The sequence below is a fragment of the Oncorhynchus tshawytscha genome, unplaced genomic scaffold (assembly GCF_018296145.1).
Source record: "Oncorhynchus tshawytscha isolate Ot180627B unplaced genomic scaffold, Otsh_v2.0 Un_contig_37_pilon_pilon, whole genome shotgun sequence".
NCBI lineage: Eukaryota > Metazoa > Chordata > Actinopteri > Salmoniformes > Salmonidae > Oncorhynchus > Oncorhynchus tshawytscha.
The window spans coordinates 495,127-508,974 of record NW_024609825.1 but is presented as its reverse complement, the minus strand read 5'-3'; positions in this window follow the sequence as shown (position 1 = coordinate 508,974).

Genomic DNA, 13,848 nt, shown 5'->3' with positions numbered 1-13,848 from the left:
TGTTTAATACCGTTCCATTGATTCCATTCCAGGAATTACAATGAGCCCATCCTCTTATAGCTCTGCCACCAGCCTCCTCTGGTGTGTTGTTGTGAAGTCTGATTGTTGTAGGAGAGCTAACACACATCTAGAAGTGTGTCTAGACATTGGGCTTTGGGCAACGGTCCTGGCCCTGAGGAGGCAGAGAAAGGCTGGATGTGGTGACAGGATAGGAATGAGAGGCTTCGAGGCTAAGATCAACACAGTTGCTCATCCTTCCTCCTGTCACAGGAAGTCAATACAACACAGAGCTCAGGACAGGAACCCCTCAGTTTTCATCTCTGTACTTTGATCCGTTCATCTTTCCCTTGATCCTGACAAGTCTCCCACCATGCTTCACCTTACTGATGGTGCCAGGTTTCCTCCAGGCGTGATGCTTGGCATTCAGGCCAAAGAGTTCAGTATTGGTTTCATCAGACCAGAGAATCTTGTTTCTCATGGTTTGAGAGTCCTTTAGGTGCTTTTTGGCAAACTCCAAGTGGTCATGTGCCTGTTACTGAGGAGTGGCTTCCGTCTGGCCACTCTACCATAAAGGCCTGATTGGTGGAATGCTGCAGAGATTCTGGAAGGTTCTCCCATCTCCACAGAGAAACTCTGGAGCTCTATCAGAGTGACCATCAGGTTCTTGATCACCTCCCTGACCAAGGCCCTTCTCCCCCGATTGCTCAGTTTGACCGGGCACCCAGCTCTAGTAAGAGTCTTGGTGGTTCCAAATGTCTTCCATTTAAGAATGATGGAGCCCACTTTGTTCTTGTGGACCTTCAATGCTGCAGAATGTTTTTGGCACCCTTCTCAACACAATCTTGTCTCGGAGCTGTAGAAATCAATTTGTAGAAACATCAATGGAAAGATGATCAATGGAAACAGAATGCACCTGAGCTTAATTTCAAGTTTCATAGCAAAGGGTCTGAATACTTAAGTAAATAAGGTATTTTATTTTTATTTTTGAAATTTGCAAAAATATCTAAACCTTTTTCGCTTTGTCATTATGGTGTATTGTGTGTAAATTGATGAAGATTTGTATTTTATTTGATTCATTTTAGAATAAGGCTGTAACGTAACAAAATGTGGAAAAGGGGAAGGGGTATGAATACTTTCTAAATGCACTGTATAGTGATAAGGTATCTGAGGACGTGAGGTTTATGAGGACTACTATGATGTATATACATTGTGGGGAAAGAAAGTCAGATCAGGTCATCAAGGATGAAATGCTACTGTACCATGGCTATCCTCATAGCCACAGCTGTACTTTGAGTCAGCTGTACAGAAGTCAAATCACATTTCATTGGTCACATACACATATTTAGCAGATGTTATTGCGGGTGTAGGGAAATGCTTGTGAAATACTGCAGAGTTGCTTAGGAGCCTGGAACAGGGCATCCATGTCTTGGTGCCATCTTGTCATAGTGTGTGTATGTGTATAAGTGCATTCATTTGTGTGTTTAGGAGGAGGTTGACCTGTGTGTGTTTGGTAATGTTCCCTGACAGTGTTTCAAACACACTCCTGGTGAATGTCTGTGGGCGTGACTACCTCTGCACTGTCCATATTACTGTCTCACTCCTCACTTCGTTATATGGCAGACTCCACAGGGCTCCATATTTACACTTGTTCTATTTCACTGCGTTCTATTTCACTGCACTCTGTTTCAATGTGTCCACTAGTATTGGGTAAGCATGAGGGCCCACTCAGAGCTCTCTCTCTCTCTCTCTCTCTCTATGAGTGACTTAAACAGTGAATGGGGAGATAATCCTTCAGCGGACCATTGTGCAGACAAACAAACACACACACATTAATAAAAACACAACCACACAAGCCATTTAATATTAGGTTGGAGCCAGGGCTTGGGGCAAGCTGCTTGGGTCAGTGTGGCAGAGCAGAGCAGAGTGGAGCCTCATGATGAGAACAGAATGGGGACGGAGTCGGACCACTCCCCCCAGATGGACAACGCCCAACCTCTTACATAATCCTAGTTCTCCCAAGCCTGGGAACTGAACATTTTCCAAGGCAAAGACTCTCTCTCACCCTCCTTTGGATTCCTAGCTTTGTTTTCTTTTAATCCTAGAAATTCCTATTGAACTCAGTGGGCCAGTCAGTGTAGTGTAGTGGAGGGGCCCTAACACGGGCATGCAAGGACACTAGCTGGGAGGAAGTCAGTTCACATCATATAAACAGGCAGGGACACTGTTTATTTGAATGTGGAGAGAAGTGCACACGGCTCTGCCATGACTCAAACATACGTCACTTCATACAGGGATCTTTGTCAAGGTCTTCGTAACAGTCTTAATCTGGCCTGCCTGCGTGTGTATGAGGGGCGGGGGTAGTATGAGGATAGGGCTATATATTGGCTACGGCTTACGTAAGACGGAAGGGGATGTTGGCATGGGGAGGTAAGGAGGAGGGATGATGGCTGGGAAGGGGTGAGGAGGGGAGGGAAGGGTTGGGTAGGGGTGGGTAGGGGAGGGAAGGGGTGGGTAGGGGGGTAGGGAGGGAGGGGTGAGGAGGGTTGGGTAGGGGAGGGGTGAGGAGGGGAGGGGTGGATGAGGAGTAACTCTGCAACTCCACACAGGAAACAGGAGCGTCTAGCCTGCAGCACTACCTTATTGCTTATTTCATTTTTTACATATCCCAAGTGCCCAAAGGATGTCACTATATTTCTAGTTAAAATTGCAGCATAGTGAATGACCTCTCTTGAAGATTTGTGTTCCACCACCATGCATAGTCTACATGCAGACCCACCACTTTACCCCATACATACATTACCATCACCATTCATCACTCCCGCTCCTGCCCCCCAGTCACCTCTGACCTTTCCCTTATCCTCTAACCCTATTTCTTACACTTCTCCTCCCCATCCTCATTTCACCACTCCTCCCTTCTCCCTATTCCTCTCTCTTTTCACCCTCTCATTGCCGATTGTTTACAGCAATTCAGATGAATGAGAATCTTCCGGCTATTGCATCCCATTTCACCACAGCCAGCACTACCTTATTGTGCTCTGCTATCCCTCTCAGGCAACTGGACTACATCAGGAAAATACAGGATGGAGTGAGGGAGAGATGTGGAGGGAGGGAGGGAGAGTATTGAAGAGATGGGAAGGGTGGGAATGTGAGGTAATGGGAGAGGAGACAGGGAGAGGTTGAGGGTGAAAGGTATAAGGTTTAAGTGAATGGGAAACTGGTATGGACCAGTCTTTGTTGCATGATATAACTTACCTTATGCTCATATTCAGGATATACGGTGTATTCTAAGAAAAAAAATGTATGACCTAGTTTTTCTTTCTGCTTGCATTATGTATTTATATTGATGTGTGTATTTTCTGTACTTTGTCATTCAGGGCTCATCAGTAAATGAGACATTGGTCTCAGTATGACTCCTTGATAAAATAAAGGTTAAATAAATCAAATAAAGATTCATATTGTAACGGGATTCTTCCGTTGAAGGAGAGGAGGACCAAAATGCAGCGCGGTAGTTGTCCATGTTTTTTTAATTAGAAAACTGAACGCATAACCAAAACAACACAGTGAAAACCCAAAAACAACACAGTGAAAACCCAAAACCAGTCCCGTGTGGCACTAACACAGGAAACAATCACCCACAAAACCCAACACCAAACAGGCTACCTAAATATGGTTCCCAATCAGAGACAATGACTAACACCTGCCTCTGATTGAGAACCATATCAGGCCAAACACAGAAACAGACAAACTAGACACACAACATAGAATGCCCACTCAGATCACACCCTGACCAAACAAAACATAGAAACATACAAAGCAAACTATGGACAGGGTCTGACACATATCCAATCTACATTATGATTCCCATGGTTTTCTATTCATGTTAAAGCCTCCTGACCTCCACTACCACTTAAAATGTCTTCATACTCATGCCAAGCCCCAACATAATGTGTTGCTTTTATGGTAGACAGTGATGTAAGTGGAAGGCCCAGTTTTAGCATCTTGACCCAGAATGTAGTTTAGCACCTAAAAAAACAAACCTAAGGCGTGTCAAACATGCTGTCCATTGGCTGTGTGCAGCCTGCCATGATGTAACACTAACACCAAGCAACACTTACCTCTTGGATTATTTAAGATTTAATGTTGAAGAAACAACACTCCACACAATGGAATTAGGTCATTCCTAGCATCAGATTGTTTTGTTCAAGCACCGCGGGTGGAAAGTGAGTGACCCTCTGGACAACTGCCTTCATATAAATGGTCCCTTAGGCAAAGTAAGTGACAGCCCTGCACTAGCTGATGACTGCATATGCTCATTTATGTAGAGCTCCAAGCAAGCAAAGCTCCCTGAACCATTCTATTGTGTGCTGCTGCAGTCAGTAGTTACATGAGGATTTTAAGCCCTCGTCTGAGGAAACAAAGGTGTGACATCTGTTGAGGATCAGAAGGGATGGCTGACATACAGGAGTCTCTATCCCATCGTTTGGTAATCCTAAACACCACCACCACCTGACTAACCCAGAGAGATGGATAGCATGGTGCTCTCTGTCATGTTCACTCACACTAATCACTGGAAATGCTCAAGTCACATTTAGTGAGCAACACGTTTGCAGGTGATTTCCTACCTGGAGGATAAGGATGCTCTGTGTGTGTATTTTCACTGAACTAAACCGTACCAGTTAATCAGAATATGGGAAGTCAGAGGGGAGATGGTTCCTTGGGTACGACATCTACCCCCTTCACACTGAACTGTGGTTATGTCTCAGAGGTCACCGCAACCAAGCCCCTCAGCTACAGCTCCATACGCTACACTGTGACACACAAACACAGAAATAGGCTGATCCAGGAAGGCTGAGGCTGAGGCAGGGCCAGCTGTGCCCTCACCCAGACAGGCCCACGCAGTTCTGTTGGGGTTTGTGTATAAAGTGCTTGTCCATGCGTGCTCATTATATAAGGGTTTGTGTGAGACATTTTCATTAACGCACTCATGCGTCACATCTATGCTTTGCATATAGTTCCATTGGTCATTTTCACAGAGCATTCAATCTAATGGAAACACTTGAGTAAATGAGGGATACAAAGTATATTGAAAGCAGATGTGGTTCCTGAGTTAATTAAGCAATTAACATCCCATCATGCTTAGAGTCATGTATAAAAATGCTGGGCAGGCCATTATTTTGGGTACCATGGCTATGCCCCCATAGGATGACAATCCCTCCATCCACAGGGCATGAGTGGTCACTGAATGGTTTGATGAGCATGAAAATGATGTAAACCATACGCCATGGCCTTCTCAGTCACCAGATCTAAACCAAATTGAACACATATGGGAGATTCTGGAGTGGTGACTGAGACAACTTTTTTCACCACCATCAACAAAACACCCAACGATGGAATTTCTTGTGGAAGTATGGTGTCACATCCCTCCAATAGAGTTCCAGACATATGTAGAATCTATGTGAGTATATAGAATGTAGAAAAGCTGAAGCACCATGCTGTATCAATATCAGTATCCTCCTCCACGCACGCTCATGTGACATGGCCTGCAGTAGAATGGATGCCCCTGGAGACCCTCAAACACCCTGGTCCCACTGGTATCTGCAGTCTATATACTGTGCGTCTGTATAATTGACATAATGTATATTAATATTGAACCTCCTTATCCAGGGCTGAATGGTGACTCATGACGAGCAGTGTGTGAGACAAGACGAGACCTGAGCTGTGAACAGAGAGCAGGTCCTAGGAGAACACTTGTGCTTAAATAAGAAACATCTCCTCACGGTGTCAATTCTTCTTACATTTTACACAGATTACAATTCGATCATACTTATTTGGAAAGTTATAATTCAATTTACTTTATGTAGAGGAGGCTTTAAAGTTTGGCAGCCAGGGAATTAGAAACTACCCAGGTGGGTCTGTTAAGCCAGTGACAGAGTGCATTGAGACATGATCGGTCTCTCCTAATCCACTGGAAAGTAGGGCATGCTTCTTGGTGTCAGGCGTGCTGCGCACATCATGATGCAAAAGTTGTTGATTGAAGATGCACCTCATACTGTATCTATGGAGAGTATACATTTCACATTTTGGGGATTTAAGACAATGAGAGGGTGGAGAAAGAGAGAAAGGAGGGAGAGAGGGGGGGCAGAGAGACAGAGAGAGGGAGGGAGAGAAGTGTCACGGTTGTCATAAAGAGGAGACCAAGGCGCAGCGTGGTAAGCAAACATAACTTTTAAAGAGAGAGCACTGAACAGAACTAAACAAAACAACAAAACGAACCGTGAAGCAATATGGCTAGTGCAGAACAGGCACCTAAACATAGAATAACAACCCACAAAATAATCAAGGAATATGGCTACCTAAATATGGTTCCCAATCATAGACAATGATAAACAGCTGCCTCTGATTGAGAACCAATCTAAGCAACCATAGACATATAAACCCCTAGACTAGAAAAAACCCCATAAACATATAAAAACCCTAGACATTACAAAAACGACACAAACCACCGTTGTCACACCCTGACCTAACCAAATAATAAAGAAAACTAAGATAACTAAGGTCAGGGCGTGACAGTACCCCCTCCCAAAGGTGCAGACATCCGGCCGCAAACCTAAACCTATATGGAAGGGTCTGGGTGGGCATCTAACCTTGGTGGCGGCTTTGGTTCTGGACGCCGCCCCCCTTCTTTACTCTGAGTCCGCTTTTGTATCACTGACCCGTGGATCATCATCTGAGGCTCTGGACTGCGGATCCTCGCCGTAGGCCCCGGGCTGGGGACCGTCGCTGCGTGGATCATCGCCGGATGTTCTGGACTGGGGACCGTCGCTGGAGACCCCGGACCGTCGCTGGAGACGCCGGACCAGGGACCGTCATTGGAGGTTCCGGACCGGGGCCCGTGTTGGAGGTTCCGGACTGTGGCCCGTCGTTGGAGGTTCAGGTCTGTGGCCCGTCGTTGGAGGTTCCGGTCTGTGAACTGTCGCCAGACGCTCTGGACTGGGTACTGTCGCCGGACGCTCTGGACTGGGTACTGTCGCAGGACGCTCTGGACTGGGTAATGTCGCCGGACGCTCTGTACTGGGTACTGTCGCCGGACGCTCTGGACTGGGTAATGTCGCCGGACGCTCTGGACTGGGTAATGTCGCCGGACGCTCTGGACTGGGTACTGTCGCCGGACGCTCTGGACTGGGTAATGTCGCCGGACGCTCTGGGCTGGGTAATGTCGCCAGACACTCTGGACTGGATAATGTCGCCGGACGCTCTGGACTGGGTACTGTCGCCGGACGCTCTGGACTGGGTAATGTCGCCGGACGCTCTGGGCTGGGTAATGTCGCCAGACACTCTGGACTGGATAATGTCGCCGGACACTCTGGACTGCCGAGGCGCACTAGAGGCTTGGTGCGTGGTGCCGGAACTGGTGGTACCGGGCTGGAGACACGCACCTAAGGGCGAGTGCGGGGAGGAGGAACAGGGCGTACTGGACCCTGGAGGCACACTGGAAGCCAGGTGCGTGGTGTCGGCAATGGTGGTACTGGGCTGGTGACACACACCTCAGGGCAAGTGCGGGGAGGAGGAACAGGACGTACTGGACTGTGGAGGCGTACTGGAGGTCTGGGGTGTAGAGCTATTACATCCCGTCCTGGCTGGATACTTATTTTTGGCGCTGGCTCAGGGCGCTGGCTCAGGACGTACTGGGCTGTGTAGACTCACCGGAGACACAGTACGCAAAGCCGGCGCAGGATATCCTGGTCCAAGGAGGTACACTGGAGACCAGGAGCCGGCACACTCCTTCCTGGCTGGATGCCCATTCTAGCCCGGCCAGTGCGAGGAGCTGGAATAGAGCGCACCGGACTAGAATAGCGCACTGGAGACACCGTGCGCTCCAACGCATAACACTGTGCCTGACCAGTAACACGCTCCCCACAGTAAGCACGAGGAGTTGGCTCAGGTCTCCGACCTGACTCATGCAATCTCCTCGTGTACCCCCCCCCCCCAAAACAATTATTGGGGCTGCCTCTCAGGCTTCCGTGCTAGCCCTGTACCCTCATATCGTCGCCGTTCTTCCCGTGCTATCTCCACCTGCCTCCATGTTAGGCGATCCTCTCCTGCCAGTATTTCCTCTCACGTCCAGGATCCTTTACCGTCCAGTATTTTACCCATGTCCATGCTGTCTGCTCCATCAAACGCTGCTCCTCCTTTTCATGCTGCTTGGTCCGTTTATGGTGGGTTGTTCTGTCACGGTGGTCATAAAGAGGAGACCAAGGCGCAGTGTGGTAAGCGAACATAACTCTTTAATTAAAGAGAGAACACTGAACAGAACTGAACAGAACTGAACAGAACTAAACAAAACAACAAAACGAACCGTGAAGCAATATGGCTAGTGCAGAACAGGCAACTAAACATAGAATAACAACCCACAAAATAACCAAGGAATATGGCTACTGTCACGCCCTGGTCTCAGTATTTTGTGTTTTCTTTATTAATTTGGTCAGGCCAGGGTGTGACATGGGTTTTTTATGTGGTGTGTTTTGTCTTGGGGTTTTTCGTAGGTATTGGGATTGTGGCTTAGTGGTGTTTTCTAGCATAGTCTATGGCTGTCTGGAGTGGTTCTCAATCAGAGGCAGGTGTTTATCGTTGTCTCTGATTGGGAACCATATTTAGGCAGCCATATTCTTTGAGTGTTTCGTGGGTGATTGTTCCTGTCTCTGTGTTAGTTTGCACCAGATAGGCTGTTTAGGTTTTTTCGTGTTACGTTTCTTGTTTTTGTATTGTTCGTTTTCATCTTTATTAAAGATGTATAAAAATTACCACACTGCATTTTGGTCCGATCCTTGCTACACCTCCTCTTCAGAGGAGGAGATAGAAGAAAACCAGAACAGAATCACCCACCACAACAGGACCAAGCGGCGTGGTGACAGGCAGCGGCAGGAGGAGCAGCGATCACAGGACTTCTGGACTTGGGAGGAGATATTGAACGGAAAAGGACCCTGGACACAGCCTGGAGAATATCGCCGGCCAAAGAAGAGCTGGAGGCGGCGAAAGCGGAGAGGCGCTGGTATGAGGAGGCAGCACGGCGACGCGGATGGAAGCCCGAGAGTCAGCCCCAAAAATGTATTGGGGGGGGGGGGCTCACAGGGAGTATGGCTATGCCAGGTAGGAGACCTGTGCAAACTTCCTGTGCTTACCGGGGGGCTAGAGAGACCGGGCAGGCACCGTGTTATGTTGTGGTGCGCACGGTGTCTCCAGTGCGGGTGCATAGCCCGGTGCGGTACATACCAGCTCCTCGTATCGGCCGGGCTAGAGTGGGCATCGAGCCAGTTAAGGTTGGGCAGGCTCGGTGCTCAAGAGCTCCAGTGCACCTGCATGGTCCGGTTTATCCAGTCCCACCTCCACGCACCAGCCCTCCGGTGGCAGCTCCCCGCACCAGGCTTCCTTCCTCGCCTGTCCAGCGCTGCCAGAGCCTTCCTCCTCTACAGCGCTGTCGGAGTCTCCCGCTTGTTTAGCGCTGCCAGAGCCTTCCTCCTCTACTGCGCTGCCGGAGTCTCCCGCCTGTTCAGCGCTGCCAGAGCTGCCAGTCTGCATAGAGCTGCCAGTCTGCATGGAGCAGCCAGAGCTGCCAGTCTGCATGGAGCTGCCAGTGTGCATGGAGCCGCCAGTCAGCATGGAGCAGCCAGAGCCGCCAGTCAGCATGGAGCAGCCAGAGCCGCCAGTCAGCATGGAGCAGCCAGAGCCGCCAGTCAGCCAGGATCCGCCAGAGCCGCCAGTCAGCCAGGATCCGCCAGAGCCGCCAGTCAGCCAGGATCCGCCAGTCAGCCAGGATCTTCCAGATCCGCCAGTCAGCCAGGATCCGCCAGTCAGCCAGGATCTTCCAGACCCGCCAGTCAGCCAGGATCCGCCAGTCAGCCAGGATCCGCCAGTCAGCCAGGATCTGCCGGAACCGCCAGTCAGCCAGGATCCGCCAGTCAGCCAGGATCTTCTAGATCCGCCAGTCAGCCAGGATCTTCCAGATCCGCCAGTCAGCCAGGATCCGCCAGTCAGCCAGGATCCGCCAGTCAGCCAGGATCCGCCAGAACCGCCAGCCAGCCAGGATCTGCCAGAGCCAACTACCTGCCTGAGCTTCCTCTCAGTGCTGAGCTTCCCCTCAGTGCTGAGCTTCCCCTCAGTGCTGAGCTTCCCCTCAGTCCTGAGCTTCCCCTCAGTCCTGAGCTTCTCCTCAGTACTGAGCTTCCCCTCAGTCAAATCAAATCATCAAATCAAATGTATTTATATAGCCCTTCGTACATCAGCTGATATCTCAAAGTGCTGTACAGAAACCCAGCCTAAAACCCCAAACAGCAAGCAATGCAGGTGTAGAAGCACGTCCCGAGCTTCCCCTCAGTCCCGAGCTTCCCCTCAGTCCCGAGCTTCCCCTCAGTCCCGAGCTTCCCCTCAGTCCCAAGCTACCCCTCAGTCCCAAGCTACCTCAGTCCCGAGCTGCCCCTCAGTCCAGTGGGGTCCTTGGTGAGGGTTACTAGGCCAAGGTCGGCGGCGAGGGTCGGCGGCGAGGGTCGCCAATCAAGGGACGCGATGCAGGTGGACTAAGACTTTGTTGGCGTGGGGTCCACGTCCCGCGCCGGAGCCGCCACCGTGGACAGACGCCCACCCGGACCCTCCCCTATGGGTTTAGGTGTGCGGCCGGGAGTCCGCACCTTGGGGGTTCTGTCACGCGCTCGTCTTAGTATTTTGTGTTTTCTTTATTAATTTGGTCAGGCCAGGGTGTGACATGGGTTTTTTATGTGGTGTGTTTTGTCTTGGGGTTTTTCATAGGTATTGGGATTGTGGCTTAGTGGGGTTTTCTAGCATAGTCTATGGCTGTTTGGAGTGGTTCTCAATCAGAGGCAGGTGTTTATCGTTGTCTCTGATTGGGAACCATATTTAGACAGCCATATTCGTTGAGTGTTTCGTGGGTGATTGTTCCTGTCTCTGTGTTAGTTTGCACCAGATAGGTTGTTTAGTTTTTTTTGTGTTATGTTTCTTGTTTTTGTATTGTTCGTTTTCATCTTTATTAACGATGTATAAAAATTACCACGCTGCATTTTGGTCCGATCCTTGCTTACACCTCCTCTTCAGAGGAGGAGATAGAAGAAAACCGTAACAGCTACCAATCAGAGACAACGATAAACAGCTGCCTCTGATTGAGAACCAATCTAGGCAACCATAGACATATAAACCCCTAGACTAGAAAAACCCCATAAACATACAAAACCCCATAGACAATACAAAAACTACACAAACCACCCTTGTCACACCCTGACCTAACCAAATAATAAGAAAACAAAGATAACCAAGGTCAGGGCGTGACAAGAAGAGAGAGAAAGACAGGATCTGTATCCAAATTTTTAAATAATATTGTCTTAATGATGACCCCTACAGTAGAGGCCTACAAACACACTTAGGCCTAGAAAAAGGACCCATTCTGATCTCTAATTGGTCTCATGAATTTGTATCACCATTCTCTTTTCTGGTACTGTGGTGTATGGAGATAGGTTAATGCAAATAGTCTGTGTAGCAATTTGATTAGATGTTCAGTAGTCTTATGGTTTGGGGGTAGAAGCTGTTTAGAAGCCTCTTGGACCTAGACTTTGCGCTCCAGTACCGCTTGCTGTGCGGTAGCAGAGAGAACAGTCTATGACTAGGGTGGCTGAAGTCTTTGACAATTTTTAGGGCCTTCCTCTGACACCTCCTTGTATAGAGGTGCTGGATAGCAGGAAGCTTGGCCCCAGTGATGTACTGGGCCGTTCGCACCACCCTCTGTAGTGCCTGTAGTTTCCATACCAGGCATGCTCTATATGGTGCAGCTGTAGAACCTTTTGAGGATCTGAGGACCCATGCCAAATCTTTCAATCTCCTGAGCGGAATAGATTTTGTCGTGCCCTCTTCATATGAGACACATGTTTATGTGCGCTCAGTGGAAAACAGATAATATTCCTTCATCCACATAAATATTTTAATAAAAATAGTTTTAGACTATACTACAAAGGACAAATGACGTAAAATAAATCATAAGTGATGTATAACTCAAAATAGGATTGCCTTATTTCATAAACTCAGCAAAAAAAGAAACGTCCCTTTTTCAGGACCCTGTCTTTTAAAGATAATTCGTAAAAATCCAAATAACTTCACAGATCTTCATTGTAAAGGATTTAAACACTGTTTCAATGAACCATAAACAGTTAATGAACATGCACCCATGGAATGGTTGTTAAGACACTAACAGCTTACAGATGGTAGACAATTAAGGTCACGGTTATGAAAACTTAGGACACTAAAGTGGCCTTTCTACTGACTCTGAAAAACACCAAAAGAAAGATGCCCAGGGTCCCTGCTCATCTGTGTAAACGTGCCTTAGGCATGCTGCAAGGAGGCATGAGGACTGCAGATGTGGCCAGGGCAATAAATTGCAATGTCCGTACTGTGAGACGCATAAGACAGAGCTACAGGGAGACATGACGGACAGCTGATTCGTCCTCGCAGTGGCAGACAACGTGTAACGGTTGTCGTCTGGAGATAGAGAGGAGGACCAAGGTGCAGCATGGTAAGTGTCCATATTTTAAGTATTTTCATGAACACTGAAAACAAAACAATAAACAACCAACAAACAGTCCTGTAAGGTGCACCACAACAATAAACAGAAAATAACCACCCACAAAACACAATGGAAAACAGGCTACCTAAATATGGTTCTCAATCAGGGACAACGATTGACAGCTGCCTCTGATTGAGAACCATACCAGGCCAAACACAGAAATAGAAAATCATAGACAAACTAACATAGACAACCCACCCATCTCACTCCCTGACCATACTAAAACAAAAGACAAAACAAAGGAATTAAGGTCAGAACGTGACACCACGTGTAACAACACCTGCACTGGATTGGTACATCCGAACATCACACCTGCGGGACAGGTACAGGATGGCAACAACAACTGCCCGAGTTACACCAGGCACAAACCTACCGTCGCTGGACCAGACAGGACTGGAAACAAGTGCTCTTCACTGACAAAGTGCGGTTTTGTCTCACCAGGGGTGATGGTCGGATTCGTGTTTATCGCCGAAGGAATGAGCGTTACACCGAGGCCTGTACTCTGGAGGGGGATAGATTTGGAGGTGGAGGGTCCGTCATGGTCTGGGGCGGTGTGTCACAGCATCATCGGAGTGAGCTTGTTGTCATTGCAGGCAATATCAATGCTGTGCATTACAGCAAAGACATCCTCCTCCCTCATGCGGTCCCTTCCTGCAGGCTCATCCTGACATGACCCTCCAGCATGACAATGCCACCAGCAGTACTGCTTGTTCTGTACGTGATTTCCTCCAAGACAGGAATGTCAGTGTTCTGCTATGGCCAGCGAAGAGCTCAGATCTCAATCCCGTTGAGCAAGTCTGGGACCTGTTGGATCGGAGGGTAAGGGCTAGGGCCATTCCCCCCAAAAATGTCCGGGAACCTGCAGGTGCCTTGGTGGAAGAGTGGGGTAACATCTCACAGCAAGAACTGGCAAACATGGTGCAGTCCATGAGGAGGAGATGCACTGAAATACTTAATGCAGCTGGTGGCCACACCAGATACTGACTGTTACTTTTGATTTTGAACCCCCCTTTGTTCAGGGACACATTATTCAATTTATGTTAGTCACATGTCTGTGGAACTTGTTCAGTTTATGTCTCAGTTGTTGAATCTTGTTATGTTCATACAAATATTTACACATGTTAAGTTAGCTGAAAATAAAGTTTAGATAGAGATAGAGTTTATAGTTTAATAGAGTTTATGACAAAAGTGCATTCGGAAACCCTTGGATTTTCACAACAACAAAAAAG